Here is a 19,978-nt window from a genome sequence, read left to right on the forward strand (position 1 = left end):
GCAGGGGGAGTGGGAGAGGAAGAAGCAGGCTCATAGCGGAAGAGCCTGACGTGGGGCTCGATCCCAGAACGCCGGGATCACGCCCTGAGCCGAAGGCAGATGCTTAAGGACTGCGCCACCCAGGCGCCCCAGGATCTGCATTTTAGAAAGGCCCCTGGAAGATGTGGATGCACATTAGTGGAAAATCACCGATGTGCAGAAATGCTGCATCTGGGTGGGACCACTCCTGTTACTCATGTGGCTGAGGCCCACCCAGACCTACTAAATCAATCTCTAGAAAAAAGGCCCAGCAGTTTAATTTTTATTAAACATGCCAGTTTATTCTCCTGCATAGTCAGATGTGAGAATCATGTTCTAGGGAAAGGAGCTCAATTCCAGCTTTACTTTTTGTCTCCCGCGAAGATAACTTATTTCGGATGATACCCTGGTTGGTCACAAGCCAGCCAGTAGGCACACATATGGGCAGGTGCGATGTGAAAAGAAATCATAATTCTATAATGTATGGCATCTTTTACAGAATCTGCAAGTTCAGACAGCACTGTTCCTCGTTTGTATCAACTCATGGTGCCACATGCTTACTTTCTCTAAAAACCATGATTCAATCAGGGTGGTTTTTCTTTCCTGTTGTGGCCAACTCCTCCTTTTATGTTTCCTAATGCATCCTGATATGAAAGTCATAGCTTCTATAACATGTAATCAAGATCCAATGTCCTATTAATACAGACAAGAAATGAAGGTGGTACATGATAAAACAGCATGTACTCCGGTATATCCATGTGTGCACAGCATACAGAAGGCATGAGGAAGTTGTTGCTTGCTTACCTCTGCTGGGCAGTCACGATGGGCACAGATGTAAACTGGCCTGACATCGCGGGGGAGGGGCTGTGTTGGTCACTGAAATGCTGTGAGCACCCCCACTGTTCATGATACCAGCTTCTATATTTAGTGAACAACTAACTTCTTATAAAGTTCAGAACAAGACAAAATATAATCATTCCTAGGTTTATAGTAATTGCATTCTTAGAAAATGAAGCATGGGGGACCTGAGTGGCTCAATGGGTTAAGCATCTGCCTTCGGCTCAGGTCATGATCTCGGGGTCCTAGGATTGAGCCTCACGTAAGGCTCCCTGCTCAGTGGGGAGTCTGCTTCTCCCTTTCCCTCTGCCCTTCCCCCTCCCCCCCCCCCACTGGTGCTCACTTGCTCTCTCTCATGCTCTCTCTCTCAAATAAATAAGTAAATAAAATCTTAAAAAAGAGAAAATGCAGCATATATTAAACCCATACCAGATGTCCCTTGTATCTGTAAAACAGAGTTAGATTCTAGTGTATTTCAACTCGTCATTGGTTGTGTTCTGACTCACTGTGGTAAGCTTACCACACCTGGTTTGCACCTGCTAAATGCTCCTGGTGCCCCTAAGTCATTGTAATAACCAAGGTTTTTAACCCACAGGTTTTCCAGATGCCTCTAGGGGCCTTTACCACTCCTGTTAAGAACTATTGCTGTGATCCATGCACAGAAAGCTTTGAAAAGTATGTTGAAATCTTGTCTTGGGGGGATGGGTTTAGGCAAGCTGACAGTGGTTGAATTTAAAAATCTGCAACACCACTGAGCAGAAGTACAGTGTTTCCCTCCCTTGCCTGCCAGTTGTGCAACACAAGCACCTAACATTCTCTGTTGGCTCTTCTGCTGGCAGGTGCAGGGCACACCATGGTTCAGCCTCTGACTTGAGCTCTGATTTTCTTCCCCTGCAGTACACTTAGTGGAGTGCACATTTGAAGTTCAGAATGCAAAAAAGCTACCATACTACCTCTGGTGCTAACTTTACTTAGGTAAATCATTCTTCATTATTCATGGTTTGCCATTAATTAGCACAATAACCGAACCGCTATAGGTGATTTTGCTGGCTGGGTTGCACCTCCTGGTCTGCCAGCCCCTGTGATACTGTTCCTTTGGGCCATCCTTCTGGCTTGTCCTCTCGTACTTCTTCCATAGTCCAGTGCCAGAGATTTTCTCTTTCATTTTCCTTGGCTCCTGAGGGAATCCTGTTTGCTTAATCTAGGTTACCTGGCATTGTGCCTCAGCTCCAAATCAAAATGCCACAACAGTCAACTGACCATGGAGGAAATGTCCCCTGGGCCTCCATTGAATAAATCATGAACCAGACAGTACTTTTCTTGATCCTTCTAAATGAAATCAAAACTGTTTTCTTCATTGCCCCTCTCCTTCTCTCCAGACTCTTCATATTTTCTGTCTCTCAGGGAAGACAGCTTTCCACTTTTCTCAAATTGTTCCCAGGAAGCTCCACTTGGATCCTATATCTCTGTCCTGGTCACTTGTCCACAGGGGACAATTTATGCCCATGTCTAGCACATGCATATTGTCTCCTCAGCTCAAATAATACTGCCCAAAGTCCCAGCATTAAAGATTTTCATCTGTTCAACTAGTGATGTAAACATTAGGGCAAGATGTAGCCCTTGAAGTCAGCCTGGGTTCAGCCTGGACTCTGACTTTCCCCAGCTGTTCCCTCCCTCCACTGTGTAAATAGGTTGTGGTGAAGATTTCTTGAGAGTCTATGGATAAATCACACATCACAGTCCTGGCAGATAGCAGATGATGTCAGTTGCTGGATGACTTACCCTTCAGGCCATTCTTGTGCTGGATGATGGGGATACAAGGATGCTTTCCACTCAATGAATTCACAGTTCAGTGGCAGGAAACAGACATAGAAGTAGTAGTTACTGTACTTCAATATCAATTTTTAGGTTTCCAGGAGGGCAGTGTATCAGTATAGAAATTTTCAAGTTATGTAATTTATTGAAATAATCAACTAAATTTTTAAACTTTTATATTCAACCCACAATTCTAATTATACATTTATTAAATTGAGGGGTTCTTATGATTAGTTACTTATATTTCCTGAGATAGTTAAATTCATTTGTAAAAATAATTTAATAAATTATCAGTAAAAATTTAATACATTATTTTTTTCTGTTAAGTTTTGCAACATTAAGTTTTGCAATATACAAAACCTTCCCGTATACTTGAACAAATCCAGTAAAGCTAATAAATTAATTATATAAATACTAATATTAAAGTTTGGTAATCATGACACGATTTACAAACTTTGCAAAATTCTCCTTTCAACTTAAAAACCAAAGTCTAACTAAATAAAATACACATTTGAAACTGGAATCATTAGATGAATCCGTTAGACTCTAAAATGCTAAATTCTTAAATATTACAAATACTTTCAGTACCAAATATACAGAGGCTATTCCCAAATTTGATATGAAATATCAATCAAGGTTTGAATTACTTCATTCTGTATATTTAGTTTTAAGTCTCAGTTTAGTCTTTAGTTTTAAGACCTTTACCAACTAAGGTGGCAATTGTCCCATCCCAAGCATTCTGGAATTCCCTTCTCAGTTCATGGAGATTGTGAGTGACCAGGGACAGTACCCCAAGCACAAGATCTGGGACACTCATATCCGGGGTGTTCTTTTCATGGTAAAGAGGGATGAGCTGAGTGTCCATTTATAGGGCCTTTTTTTGTTTGAGACTTCAAATCATGCTCTCATAGGGGAGCTTCTTAGAGCCTGTGTTCTCTGGATTCAAGTTGCACGTGACCTGATCACAGCTGATAGCAGCCTTCAAGACTATAAAGTCACCCCATTTATCATTACATTGTCATTTATTATTTACCTACATTTATCATTACACCTCTGTAGTCCAACAAATCTATTTACTTTCTGATCCTCCTCTAAATGCCTTTCATTTTCTTCCTGGCCTTCCTGTACACCTCCCTCAGCTTTGCTTGATTCTAAGGTCACCTCACATACTTTATCTTAATGATAAATATAAATTCTATAATGGAAGCAAATATGGAGATATATGTGAAGAGCTCTGAGAGTATTGAAGGAAAGGCTATTTCTAAAAGGGTTGGGAAAATTCCACAGAAAATGGATTTTAAAGCTGTCTTGAGGATAACTTGGAGAAACGTGTGAGTGTACTTATGGGTTTGTTGTTTGTGTGTTTGGGTGAAGAGGAAGCAGTCACTGGGCATGAAGAGAACAGCATGAGCAAATGCACTGGGGCATAGAGAGTAGGCGGTTATCTGTGGGAGGTAGAATCCGTGTGTTGGGAGAGGGAGGTGTGGGGAGTGTGACCTTTACCTTGGAGGTTTAGCAGGTAAGCTCTATACAGACTTGGGGTCCAAGGTGAACTCCAACACTTCTCAGCTGGAGATTTGGACAGATCACCCCACCTCTTAGCCTCAATTTCCTTATCTGTAAAATGGAGATGATGATGGTAATACCCACAAATACCTAAATCATAGGATTGTGGTGAGGAATTGCGATAATGTATGTAAAATGCTGAGTCTGGCACATAGTAAGCACACAGTAAACATTAGCAATCATCACTTAAGTAGGGAATACCATGACTGAGTCCATGCATTGGTTTCCTGACTCCATAAGTAATGGCTGCCTTTCCTGAGGAAGGGAGTAATCCCTGTTTTCCAAATGATGGAAACAGGGCCTTAGAGAAGGTGATTTACCACATTAGTAAGTAGCTGAGCTGGTTTTCTCACCTGGATCTCTCTGGCTACAAAACCGGAGCCTTGTTCCAGGAAGGGTTTAAGGATGCTCAGGAGAAAGACAAGGACAGATTTACATTCTAGAAGGTTATGGAGTAAGTGGGAGCTGTAGGGAATGGAAGAGATATTTGAAGAAATCTCTCTGGTGAAGGAAAGACCTAAAAGAGAATGAGCAAGAGCAGGGCAGAAGTTTGAAGGGTGTCAAAAGCAAATTTAGACTTAGGGAGGTTTTATTTGAAAAGATTATTGCAAGGGAGGGAGAGACTATTGCAATCAAAGAGAGAGATCAGAACTAAGTCTGACCTCAACTCTGCTAAGGCGAAGCATGGGAGGATTCTGAAAGGGCTGGGGGTGAGCTGGAGGAGAAATCCCGGGGGGGGGGGACATTAGGCCATTTGGATTCCATAAGGCACAGGATGAAAGGAGATCATAGGTCATCTGTGTTTGTTCACTGGCTTTATCCAAAGGGAAAATAAACCGTTCTTAACTGTATGACAGATTGGAGCAAGGTGCCCAAGTTAGCTCCTACCCCTCTATTGAGACTGGGACATAGGGGTGCTATCTCCTTGATGATTACATTTCAAAGGGATGGTCCTTGAGGAAGACATTCATGGGTTGTAAAATTGACAAAAGGCTTTTAAAAATATTTACATACATCTCAAAGGTGTAGAGAAAGACTTCACACGTTTTCTAAAGGAAATGCTCGAAGGGAGGTCAGGGACCTAGAAACAGGAAGAAGCCTGTCCAAAGTTTAGTCTGGCTGGGGGAGTGGCAAGGCCCTCTTGATCAGGGGGTACAGAGACGCAAGCACCTCGATGTGCTGGGAGGATGCCCGCGTAGTCTGTGGTGTCTGGTTCTGGGGTAGGAGTCAGACCACAGATGGAGGATGAGCTTCAAGCACCGGGATAGTGTAGGCTGATAGTAATAGCAGTATGAAAGCATATTTAAACAAAAAAATTACCAATGTATCCAAAGGGCAATGTCAATTTTTGTCTCTCAACTTTTCTTTAAAATCTGAACACTAGAATGTGACCACATAAGACCAGGACTTTTTATTTGTCATATTCACTGCTATGTGCCCAACACCTAAAACAGTGCTAGAAATCTAGTCATCACTCAACAAGTATTTGCTGAATGAATGAGGTAGGGAGAGTCTCACCTTATTCTTAGGTGAAAACTTCATCTGACCCCAAATTGTTCTGGTCCTGGTCACATAGTAACAATTTTAATTCTGTAATAAAATCCCAAGGCTCAATTTTCTCATGAGGATGCCCAGTCTCAGCTAATAATTAAAATCCTAGCTTGGTGGATGCCTGTGTGGCTCAGTCAGTTGAGCATCTGCCTTCAGCTTAGCTCATGATCTCAGGGTCTTGGGATCAAGTCCCCCATTGGGCTCCTTGCTCAGCAAGGAGCCTGCTTCTCCCTCTCCCTCTGCCACTCCCCCTGCTTGTGTTCTCTCTGTCTCGTGCTCTCTCTCAAATAAATAAATAAATAAATAAAATTTAAAAAATCCTAGCTTAGTAACCTAAATCTCTTCTCTGCTCCTCAGCTGGGGTCCAGGAAGATGGTGTGGTTGGCCTTCACTCACCTTCATCATCACTTAGCCAACAGAGGTTTTCTTTCCTCCAGGACGGGGCCGAGGGGGAGGGAGTATGGGGCAAGGGTCTTCACTGGCAGGCAGGTGTGTGGGCCTTCTCGGCAGCAGATGTTTAAAACGGAATGTTGTGGGGTGCTTTCCTGAAAGTGATGATGGTTTGCAATGCTAATTGAAGCTATGGAAGCAGATGCTGCAGAAGATAAAGTATCACAGAACTAAAACATTACCTTAGCACAAACTGAAGTGGCTGCAGCTCACTGATAAGGACCTGAACGGCTGAATGAGAATGAAGAATTTACAGAGTGATATGTGTGTGGAGTGGGGCGTCAGATGGGAGCAGTATTAAGAATGTGATTAAGGCGTTGTAAGGGAATGTTGACATGATTGGGTCTAATCTCTACACGCTGTAACCGAGGAAACCGAAGAACAACAAGAAAGATGACAGCTCTCTAGGATCTGGGTGAACAAACACTTCGGGGGCCAGGCAGTCCATAAATAGGATGACAGGAAATGGGAGTGTAGGGGAAAATGTGTACTTCCACGGAAAACCGTGCATCATCTGGAGTCTAGACTGTAGAAGAGAGCTCACCCCACCCGGCTATCTGGTTCAGACTCTGTGGGGGCTGTTTCACAACTCTGTAAGTTGGAAATAACTGCTAGCGATGCAAAAATAAGTCTTGTCCACAGACACGTGAAATCTGTCCAGCAGAGGTTCGGCGGACCTCCCTCCCTAGTTTCGCCTTCAATGGCCCCTTTATTTCAACATTCCTGATCTTCGGATTCTCCTTTGAACTGGTTGTAACATCTCACCACTTGACTCATTAATGAATTAAATACAGTCTTTAACATGTGTTCACTTTTATATCTGTATGAGAGTTGTGATTGTTATCTTTGTTTCAAAATTATCCTTTAACTCAAGGGATGGGAGCAAACTGGGACAGTAAGCCACTTGCTTTCTCCAGATGATTATTTCCAGATGGGGATGTTGGTCAGTGTTACCAGCTCTCCATAGATTTTCAAGGGAAGATGAAAATCTAATTTTTGTACATGTGTGAAACCTCTTTATTTTTAAATATTGATGACTGAATTTTTTAAAAAACAACAACAAAAAAATCTGTATATGTCCCCTCCCCAGTGGCCACCGTGTTGGATCAGGACAGCAGGGGGAAACCTGGATCCAAGGACGATCATAAGCTGACCTGCAGTAGACCCTGGGCTCCCTCATGTATTTGCTTGGCCCCACCACCAACCTGTGAAGTAGATACCACTCCATGTTACAGGGCAGCAGCCAGTCCAGGTCCGGCTTTTCTGCCTAGTGCTGTTCTCCCTACGACCAGGAACAGTGGGTGTTGGAGGAGGAAAGGAAATGTGGGCATGTTTTACAGTTTTGCTGGGGCCAGCATAAGCCTGAGCTGTGAGATCATCAGGTTCGCAAGAAATGTCAGTCCCGAGATCCTTTAACAGAGTGAGCGTGGGGGGGTTGTTTCAGAGAAGCTTTCATAACCTACCGCCTTCTCCAAATGATTTGCTTCAGTGCCAACTGAAGAAATATTCTTAGGTTCTTCAAACCTAATACCTAGATACTTTATTGAGGATGGTACTGATCTGATGGTTGTAAATCAGAATGAAAACAACAGCAAGGATGCATTTTTAGGAGAACTGGCAGGATCATAGGATGGATAAAAATAAAGCTTCTTCACTTGGGTTTCTGTAAGAAGTTTCATGACCAGAGTGCACAAAGCATTCATTCATTCACCTAAAAATTTACTGACCTCCTACCGCATATGCCTAGCACTGTATTAAAGTCTACTTGGCATATCACGTACATGTAAGACTGTCTCTGCCCCTCCTCATTTCACTTACCCCAATAAAAGCGGCAGGCAAGACCCTGAGTTAGGCTCATAACCACTCTATGAGGAAAGCATTATCTCTATTTTACAGATAAGGGGAAGCAAGGTAGATTCACCTAAAGATGCACAGCTGATATCGTAAAACAAATGGATGATATCATAAAACATCATGTGACTTTAAATCCAGAGCTCTAAACTTGGATTATATCATTTCTGTGGGGCTCATAATCAGACACTTTGAAATAAAAACAAAAAAGTGGAATATATGAATAGCTGACCATTGATAAAAATAAAACAAACCTTTTGATGACCCTGGTTCAATTGGCTTCGCTGAGTATCACAAAATTTTGTATTCAATTCAATTCAACAGAACTCTCATGGTATTTCAGACATTGTGCTAGGTACTGGGGAGTCCAAGATAAGAAACTGACACAGAAAAAGCATTTGACAAAATACAGCATCCTTTCCTGATTAAAACCCTTCAGAGTGTAGGAATAGAGGGTACATTTCTCAATCTCATAAAAGCCATCTATGAAAAGCCTACTGCAAGCATTATTCTCAATGGGGAAAAGCTGGAAGCCTTTCCCTTAAGATCAGGAACACGACAAGGATGCCCACTCTCGCCACTATTATTCAACATAGTACTAGAAGTCCTTGCAACAGCAATCAGAAGACAAAAAGGGATCAAAGGTATCCAAATCGGCAAAGAAGAAGTCAAACTGTCTCTCTTTGCAGATGACATGATACTCTATATGGAAAACCCAAAGGAATCCACTCCCAAACTATTAGAAGTTATAGAACAATTCAGTAAGGTGGCAGGATACAAAATCAATGCCCAGAAATCAGTTGCATTTCTATACACGAATAACGAGACTGAAGAAAGAGAAATTAGGGAATCCATCCCATTTACAATAACACCAAAAACCATACGTTACCTTGGAATTAACTTAACCAGAGACGTAAAGGACCTATATGCTAGAAACTATAGATCACTTTTGAAAGATATTGAGGAAGACATAAAAAGATGGAAAAATATTCCATGCTCATGGATTGGAAGAATTAACATAGTTAAAATGTCCATACTACCCAGAGCAATCTACACTTTCAATGCTATCCCGATCAAAATACCGAGGACATTTTTCAAAGAACTGGAACAAATAGTCCTTAAATTTGTATGGAACCAGAAAAGGCCCCGAATCTCCAAGGAACTGTTGAAAAGGAAAAACAAAGCTGGGGGCATCACAATGCCGGATTTCGAGCTGTACTACAAAGCTGTGATCACAAAGACAGCATGGTACTGGCACAAAAACAGACACATCGACCAATGGAACAGAATAGAGAACCCAGAAATGGACCCTCGGCTCTTTGGGCAACTAATCTTTGATAAAGCAGGAAAAAACATCCGGTGGAAAAAAGACAGTCTCTTCAATAAATGGTGCTGGGAAAATTGGACAGCTACATGCAAAAGAATGAAACTTGACCACTCTCTCACACCATACACAAAAATAAACTCCAAATGGATGAAAGACCTCAATGTGAGACAGGAATCCATCAAAATTCTAGAGGAGAACATAGGCAACAACTTCTATGACATCGGCCAGAGCAACCTTTTTCACGACACATCTCCAAAGGCAAGAGAAATAAAAGATAAAATGAACTTATGGGACTTTATCAGGATAAAGAGCTTCTGCACAGCCAAGGAAACAGTCAAAAAAACTAAGAGACAGCCCACGGAATGGGAGAATATATTTGCAAAGGACACCACAGATAAAGGACTGGTATCCAAGATCTACAAAGAACTTCTCAAACTCAATACACGAGAAACAAATAAACAAATCATAAAATGGGCAGAAGATATGAACNTGGGTAGTAAGGAGGGCACGTATTGCATGGTGCACTGGGTGTTATACGCAACTAATGAAGCATCAAACTTTACATCAGAATCAGGGGATGTACTGTATGGTGATTAACATAATATAATAAAATAAAATTAATTATAAAAAAAAAAAAGATAAGAAACTGACACTACTCTAAAAGGGACCCTCTAGCTGGTCTTTTTTTTTTCTTTAACCACCCCTCCTCTTAAAAGAACTTTCCCCCTATTTGGTCTGTTCCCCTCTGTATTCATTCTAAATTTCACCATTGTCAGAGTTTTCCTCTTAACATAGAAACTTGCATTTTTATTCCCTTGCTTATAAAGCTAAATGGTGGGGGAGTCAATCCTAGTTTGAGAAGGATAATGCTGTTCTTTTCAGGTGTGTGGACTCTGATGTGATTGTGAAGAATCAGACAGGAAGGGGTTCAAAATTCATTACTGGCATTTTGGCTAATATCGGCACAAGAAGGCATAGATTTGGAAGCTATCAGTACCCAAGGAAAGCCAGGAGAGAGAGAAGAGCCCTTGAAACCAGACAGAATCAGGAGAAATGATAGGGGTGCTGGAAGCCTAATCTAGAGAGAAATTTGCAGAGCACTGGGAGCTTGGCATGACCATCTTGAGTCTTTTCTGCAGAAACCACTTGATTCCTTTACTCTTAGTGAAAATGACTAAGTTAATACTGAAAGCAAGTCCCTATCATTAAAACTCCAGAAGACAAGTTGAGGCATAAGTTGTCCCATTTCCAGGAAAACCATTCCAGAAATGCAGGGAATTTACCATGATGTGAATCTTCAAATCACATGTGCCCAGTTTGGAGATGAGAGTCCATTATGGTGTGACTAAGGATGCTATTTCATAAATGTCTTCAACATTATAAGTAATTCTGCAAAGAACGTTCTTACATACATTGCCCACATTTCTGATGGTCTTGTCAGGAAATGGAATTACTGGGCTGAGGGAAGTGAACATCTTTTTTTTTTATTATTAATTTTATTTTATTATATTATGTTAATCACCATACAGTACATCCCCAGATTCTGATGTAAAGTTTGATGCTTCATTAGTTGCGTATAACACCCAGTGCACCATGATAACCACTGAGAACACATGATTAACTGCTATGTGCATGTTAGTTATTATCATATACCAAATTCTGTCACTATTAGATCTGTTTTGAAACTCTACTGTTTTATCAGTATACCATATTTTATGCCAAATTGGATTCTATTTTAATTATTGTAGTTCTATGGTACTCTTAATATCTAATGAAGTACACCTGAAGTTCACCTTGGTACTTGAGGGATCAAGACCTTGGGTGAAATGAGGAATTGTGTTTAGAAAGGAATAACTCAGGTATTTTGAAACCCTAGCCAAGGAGGGTGTGCTCCCAGGGCAATCTCAAATGCATGAGTTGTTCCTCAATAAGAATTGAATATTTATGTTCAAAACTAAAGTTTTTTTAAATAAGAAAAGAAACACATATGGTTGGGGAGATATGCTGTAGTTCTGAAAATAGAATTTTCTTCACAAGGCTTCTAGGAAGATTACCTTGAAACATTGGAAGATTTTTGGTTTTGATTATTTTGTTTGATCAGCCTACCACTTTCTTCAATTAAAACCTTTCTTGTCTAACACATTTTATATGAAAGAGATAAAAGCAAGATGCTCTGTGGAAGCAGAAAGCATTGAGGAGGACAGAAAGTCTAGTGCTCTGCTGGCCTTTATATAAGCCCCAGATGCATCTGATGGAGTCTCTAGACTTCTCAGGGGAGATTGGAAAAACTCTTGGCTTAGAACTATAGGGGTAAAAATCCAAGCTCCCTTGCAATATAGAACTAGTCTTAGTAGCTGGACAGGGGAATGTCCTGATGGCAAACTGCCCAGAATAGGGAAGCATAGACCAGGAAGCCTTCATCTCCAGCTATGTGGAGTGGGAGAAAAAACAGAGGGGAGAAAAGCTGAGTTCTTTCCCAAGATCTACCTCAGCCCTGAAGCACAGACAGAGCCTTTAGTAGATCCACTATACCAGTTTGAAAGTCATGCTATTACTTGCTTGAATGATTCAGCCAGATTTAGAATCAAGCTGAGGTATCTCTCTCTCTCTCTCTCTCTCTCTCTCACACACACACACACACACACACACACACACATACACACACACAACTAAAACATACACATAATAGGCTGTTTCCTACTTTGGTTCATACTGCCTTCCTGAGCAGGTATGAGAACATTTATAGGTTGTAGCTCTGGAGGGAAGGAGGAGGAGTGTATTCCCTGAGAACTTAGAATTATGACAAAATCCCTAGTCAAGTTTTTGCAAACATTCTTCCTCCATCCAAATAATTCCACTGTGGCAACATTGAAAATGGCTAAGAGAAGTCACAACAGTAATAATAGCTGCCCCAGAAGCATCCCACAGCCCAGGCTGCCTCCAACCCTTCGTGGAAAAAGCAATCTCTACTCATCCTATCACACAGAAACACATGTACACCATTACCACCACCACACATGTGTAGAGCCCTTCCATTACCTGTGGATGTTTACCTCACCATCTCTTTTACCTTCTCAATGTCGTGCACCATCCCAACTTTGGATAAAACAAGAGATCTTTCTGGCTACTGCTAGACCAAAGTCTGTAGCTAAGAACTCCCAAGGAAGAAGAAAAGAAAGAATGTTAGAACATCATTTCAAATATTTATTTAGCAATGTCTCTGATTCTCTCATATGTCTTCAGTGATTTCAGAAAAAAAAATTGCTGGAGTTCCTAGTTGCCTTTATTTTTATTATGAGGAAACATATGCTTTATTTATATTATTAAAACTTTCTATTTTGTTAATTATACAATATCATGGGTATTTACATAAAAGTCTTTTTTATGGACATACGTTTTCATTTTTCTTGGGTTGGTACCTCGGAGTGGAAAAGTCGGATCATAACGTAGGTCTATAATTAACTTCCTAAGTGAGTGTTCTGCAAATGCCAGTTAGGTCATGTGGATTGTGTTGTTCGGATCTTCTGTATCATTAATGTGGTAGGAAAAGTTCTAAGATGGACCCTGTTGATGTAGGAAAGAACATTAGGGTTTGAAGCTGGCGGCCAAGAAAGAATTCTTGATACGTCTTCGGTGCAAAAAAGTGATTTTATAAAAGCATGGGGACAGAACCCATGGGCAGAAAGAGCTGCACTGGGGTCATGAGGAGTGGCCCATTATATAATTTCGAGTTGGGAGGGGGTTAGGGATAGCGTAAGTCTCTAAGGAATTTTGGAAGCAAGGTTTCCAGGACCTTGAAGGGGCTAGCTATTGTTGGGAAAAGGTCATATATTACTGTAATAAAACCTTAGTCATGAGACCCTTCAGATGTATATCGGTGGGCCACATGCTTGGGGGATGATTGCCAACATGTATCTTGGGGGGCTAGAGACAAAGGAAGTTTCCAAGGGAATTTTTATATGTTAAAGTAGACTTACAGGATCCTGGGGCCGGGGGTCAGGGTGGGGGCAGAGGGGGCGGGGCAGTGAGGGGGCAGGGCATTGAGGGAGGGTTGGTCTAAGATTGCCTTTTGCCCTTAGCAAACTATTAACATCGGAGACAGTTGAGTCCCTAGAGGAATGTCACTCTGGTGCTTGTTTCAAGAACTTGTCAGTGGGCTGTAGGAAGTAAGGAAATTTAATAATTTTTCTTTTGTCTTTGTTTCCCACATCATTATGATCTCCATTCCCTAATGTTACTTCCATGATTAAATTATGTTATATGGCAAAAGAGGATTTTACAGATGCCATTGTAGGAGACCAGAATATGCCCCTTCAAAATATGCCTCTTTGGCATAAGGATTATTTTCAACTGGTTATTTTGAGAAACAATAGTTACAGAAGCAGCTCTGAAAATTGATTAGAATTTACCCTTTTGTAATGTAAATTTATATTTATAAAGGAACTCTCCATTTGTAATGGTATCTCCCTCTCTGTACTTGGAAGAGAAGGATGACAAGGGACTCATCAGTGGAGGTGGCACCAATTTAAATCTGCATAACAAATCTTACTTTTATTTACCATACTTTTCCAGATCATTCCCCAAACCAGACTCCCTTTAGCCTTCTTGCTTTGTTTTTAGCTGAAGGTGATATTTAAACCTGAATTCTAAGCCACCACATTGAGAGTTATTCATTTCCCTCAAGTATCTCCCCAAGAGGTATAAGCAGTTTCTCTGGCTGGTAGCAGAGGAGGAAGTCAGATTTTGAGCATGAGGAAGATATGGTGCACCATTGCTGACTTGAAGTTGGAGGGAATGCAGGTAGCTTCTAGGAGCTGATAGCGGCCCTGGCTAACAGCCAACAAACAAACAGGCTACAGCTACAAGGAATTGAATTCTGCTAGCAACCTACAGGACCTTGGAAGTGAATTCTTCCCTGGAGGCTACAGAGCCCAAATTAGCTGATACCTTGATTTTGGCCTGGGAGACACAGGGAAGGACCCATTTAAGTTCACTTTGGCTTCTAACCTACAAAACTGTGTTGTTTTAAGCCACTAATTTTGTGTCAATTTGTTAGGCAGCAATAGGCAGCAAATACACTTTCAAACTTTTTTGTTCTAATTATTTTATGACTTATTCTTTCCAGGATTGTAGATTTGCCTATTTAACTTAAGTTCTGACACTTTTTGCATTATGTATTTTGATTCTTTGTTGTAAGTTTCATGCAAAGTTAAGATTGTTATGTCTTTCTGTTGATTGACCATTTCATTATTTTAGAAATTTCTCCTTTATCTCTGCTAATGCTCCTTGTTTGGAAAAATTTCTTGTCTGATATTAATATAGCCACCCCAGTTCATTTATGCTTATTACTGCAGAGTATTTCTTTTTCTGATCTTTGACTTTCAGCATATTTGTCTTTATACTTAAAATGTGTCTCTAAGAGACAGAATATAGTTGAGTCCTGCCTTTTAACCTAGTCTACTAGTCCAGGGGTCAACAAATTTTTCTGTAAAGGGCTAGATAGTAAATATTTTAGGCTTTGTAAGTCATATGGTTTCTGTCAAAACTTCTCAATGTGCCATTATAGTACAAAAGCAGCCATTGATAATCCATTTATGTATTCCACCAAAATCTTATTTACAAAAATAGGTGGGGTTTCTGGTTTCCAGTCAAACTTGGAAGTTGTCATTTTGTCCTAACAACAAGTAAAAAGCTGAACAAAGTGAAAACCAACAACTCTCCCCAGATCCTTCAGAGAATTGAGATGACTAGGCAAAGCACCGCCCTCAAAATTAAAGAGACGAGCAGATACAGAGAATCACAACTGACTGGAGCAGAAACCCAGGAGCAGAAACTTCCTCAGGAACTAGTAGTGGGTTAGGAAAACCTAAACTGTTATTGATGAATAGCTGGAGGCTCAGTGTGAGCAATTCTGAGGTTAAAAACTCCTTGGGGGTTCAGTTTTACAAGGGTGCCCACACTTTTATTTTACCTCTAGAAGCTTGACCAGATTTTCACAGTAAATACTGAGGAAAAATCTTATGCTTCTAGCAGTGGGAAGAGAAAATTAATCATTTTGAAATATGCTAGAGCATTCTTCTTTTTTTTTTTTAAAGAAACCTGCCTTCAAGAAAAACTATTTTACCAGAGCTTAACCTACTTAGAAGGAAGAGGGCAATACCCAACTATGGCCCCCTTAAGTCATCTTGTTCCACCTGAGTGACTGGGGGGAACTGAAAAGCATTTATAAAGTTCATAGTCCTGGACAGAGACTCATTAAAAGACTGAGACCTAACCGTAGATTATATAAAACTTCCCTTCCCCCTACATCACCTTACCACCACATTACTACCATGGTTCTTTTTACTCAGTACCATATGTGCAGCTTTTAACAAAAAATTACAAAGCATGCTAAAAGGCAAAAAGCACAATTTGAAGAGATAGAGCAAGCACCATAGCTAGCCTCAGAAATACCAGGAGTGTTGAAGTTATCAGACCAAGAATTTAAAATAACAATGATTAATATGGTAGGTTCACTAAAGGACAAAGTAAACCCAAAACAAAACATAACAAGCAAAACAAAACAAAAAACAAGAACAGGTGGGTAATATAAGCAGAGAGATGGAAATCCTAAAAAAGAATAAAAAAGAATTGCAGAGATCAAAACCACTATAATAAAAATGAAAGATGCATTGATAGGTCCATTAGTAGATTGGACCTAACTGAGGAGGAATCTCTGCATTGGAGAGTATGTCAATAGAAACTTTAAAAACTAAAACAAAGAGAAAAAAGACTGACAAAAATGGAGTAGAGTATTCAAGAATGGTGGGACAATATATGAAGTATAACTTATACATAATGGGAATACCAGATGGAGAAAACAGAGGGAAAGGAACAAAACAACTGAAAAATTTCCCAAATTAATGGCAGACATCAAGCCACATATTCAAGAAGCTCAAGAACACAAAAAAGATAAATGCCAACTTTCCCAAAAGCAACAACAAAATCCCCCCAAAACTACATCTCCACATCTCATATTCAAACTTCAGAAAATTAAAGATGAGGAAAAAATACTGAAAGAAGCAAGTGGTGGTGGGGGCAGTGCTTATCTTTGGGGAAGATAAGAATTACATCTGAATTCTCCTCAGAAATTATGCAAGCAAAAAGAGTGCAGTGAATATTTAGAGTGTGAGAGAAAAACTCCACCAAGCTAAATTCTGTATCTTACAGAGCTATTCTTTAAAAGTGAAGGAGCAATAAAGACATTCTCAAGCAAATAAAAATTGGGGAATTTGTTACCAATAGACCTGCCTTGCAAGAAAGTTATAGGTTTTTCAGTGAGAAAGAAATATGTTAATATGTCAGAAACCAGGATATACATAAAGAAAAGTATTACAGAACGCATAAATAAAGATAAAATAAAGACTTTTCTTTCTTATTCTTAATTGCTCTAACATATAACAGTTGTTTAAAAAATAGCAACAATGTATTTGATAATTATATCTTAAGAACAAGTGAAATAAATGACAACAATGATACAAGGGATAGGAAGTAGGAATTAGGAATATTTTACGATTATAATGTGCTTGTAGTACCTGTGAAGCTGTTATTTAGAAGTGGACTTGGATTAGTTGTAAATGTTTATTACGAACTCTAGAACAACTAAAATAAAAATTTAAAAAGTGGTGTAGTTGATATGTCAAGAAAGGAAAGAAAATGGAGTCACATAAAATGCTCAGAACACAAAAGGCATAAAAAGAGGTGCAAATAGAAAAAAAAGAACAAATAACAAGGCCAATAAGTGGAAAATATCAGCAAATATGGGAGATATTAATCCAAATATATCAATAATCATCTTAAACATCAGGGGTCTAAATATAACAGTGAAAAACAGATTGTCAGAAGTAGATAAAAAACTAGACCTTATGTTGTCTACAAGAAATCCATTCTAAATGTAAAAATACACATAGATAAAAAGTATAAGGATTCAGAAAAACACATCATTCTAACACTAATCAAAAGAAAGCTAGAGTAGCTATAAGATAGAGCAGACTTCAGAATAAGAAAAATTATCAGAAATAATGAGGAACATTGCATAATGAAAAAGGGTATTTAAGACGATGGAACAATGCTTAATGTGTATGTACCTAACAGCAAGAATGTCAAACTTCATGAGGTAAAAATTGATAGAACTGCAAGGAGAAATAGATGAATCCACTCTTATACTGGGAGACTTCAGCACCCCTATGTATATGCTGAACTGATCTAGCAGGCAGGCAATTGGTCAGAACATAGTTGAGCTCAATACCATCAATCAACTGGATATGACTGGCATTTATAGAATACTTCATTCAAAACCAGCAGAATACTCATTCTTTTCAATCTCACATGGAACATTCACCAGGACCACATTCTGGGCCATAAAACTACTCTTCGCACGTTTAAAAGAATAGAAACTATACAATACATGCTCTTAGACCACAATGGAATTAAAATAGAAAGATAGCTGGAAATTTCCTAAATACATGGATATTAAACAACACTCTTCTAAATAACACATGGGTTAAAAAAGAAATCTCAAATGCAGTTTAAAAATACTTTGAACTAAATTAAAATGAAAATACAATTTATCAAAATTGTGAAATGCAATGAAAGCAGTGCTTAGAGGGGAATGTACAGCATCGAATGCACATATTAGAACAAAAGAAAGACGTAAAATCAATAATCTAAGTTTACACTTTAGAATACTAGAAAAAGAAGAGCAAATTAGATCCAAAAGAAGTAGAAGGAAAGAAATAATCAAAATTAGAGCAGAAATCAGTAAATTGAGAACAGGAAATCAATAAAGAAAATCAATAATATCAAGACCTGATGCTTAGCTTTAGATGAACAAAATTGTTAAGCCTCTATCCAGGCTAAGTAAGAAAAAAGAGAAGACAGAAACTAATAATAAAAAAAAAAATGAAGGTGGGGAATTCCCAATAGTTTCCATAAATATTAAAAGGATAATAAAGGAATACTATGAATAACTTTATGTCCACAAATTTAACTAGCTGAATGGACCAATTCTTTGAAAGACATGATCACCCAAAACTCACAAAAGAAACACACAATCAAAACGGGCCTATATCTATTAAAGAAATTGAATCAATAATTATTTACTCTTCAAAATAGAAAGCGCAAACTCTAGATGGGTTCACTTGTGAATCCTACCAAACATTTGAGAAAAAAAAATCATACCAATTCTCTACAATCTCTTCCAGAAGATAGAAGCAGAGGAAATACTTCCTAACTTATTCTTTGAGGCTAATATTACGCTAGTACCCAAACCAGAGAAAGACATTACAAGAAAAGAAAACTGAAGACCAATGAACATTGATATAAAAATCCTCAATAAAATATTAACAAATTGAATCCAGCAATGTATAAAAAGAATTATATACCATGACCAAGTTGGATTTACCTCAGGTATGTAAGCCCGGTTCAACATTCAAAAATTATTTAATGTAATCCTTCACATCAATAAGCTAAAGAAGAAAAGTCACATAATTATATCAATAGATACAGATAATACATTTGACTAAATCCAACATCCATACATAATTAAACTAGGAACTAGTTTATGGCAGACATAAAAGAGAGAGGATTTTCCTCAATTTGATAAAGGACATTTACAAAAACTCTGAAAATAACATCATACTTAATGGTGAAAATCTAGAAGATTTCCTGCTAAGATCAGGAACAAGACAAGAATGTCTCCTCTCACTACTTCTTTTTTAACATAGTACTGGAAGTGCACCTAAGGCATAAGACAAGAAAAGGAAATAAAAGAAGCACAGTTTTGGAAGGAAGAAATAAAACTATTTGTTCACAAATGATGTGATTTGTCTATGTAGAAAATCCCCAAGATCAAGAGCAAAAAAGGAAACTTCCTGGAACTAAAAAGTTCTAACAAGGTTGCAATATACAAGGTTAATATATACAAAAGTCAATGGCTTTCCTATATACCAGTAATGAACAATTGGAATTTGAAATAAAAATACACAATACCATTTACATTAGAACCCACAAAAATTAAATACGTCAGTATAAATCTGACAAAATATGTACACAATCTATATGAGGAAAATGACAGAACTCTGATGGACAAAATCAAAGAACTAAATAAATGGAGAGATATTTCATATTCATGGATTGAAGACTTAATATTGTCAAGATGTCATTTCTTCTCAACTTTATGTATAGATTCAGTGCACTCTCAATCAAAATGGCAAGTTATTTTGTGGATATCAACAAACTGATTCTGAAGTGTTTATGGAGAGTCAAAACACTCAGATTAGCCAATACAGTAGGAAGTTGGGAGGATTGATATTACCTGACTTGAAGACTTACTATAAAGCTACCATTATCAAGACAATGTGATATTGGCAAAAGAACAAATAGATTGATGGAACAGAACTAAGCTCAGAAATAGACCCACATGAATACAATCAACTGATCTTTGACAAAGGAACAAAGGCAATACAATGAAGAAATAATAATCTTTTCAACAGATGACACTAGAACACCTGGCCATCCACATTA

The sequence above is a fragment of the Ailuropoda melanoleuca genome, chromosome 16, assembly GCF_002007445.2.
Source record: "Ailuropoda melanoleuca isolate Jingjing chromosome 16, ASM200744v2, whole genome shotgun sequence".
In the NCBI taxonomy this organism is placed as follows: Eukaryota; Metazoa; Chordata; class Mammalia; order Carnivora; family Ursidae; genus Ailuropoda; species Ailuropoda melanoleuca.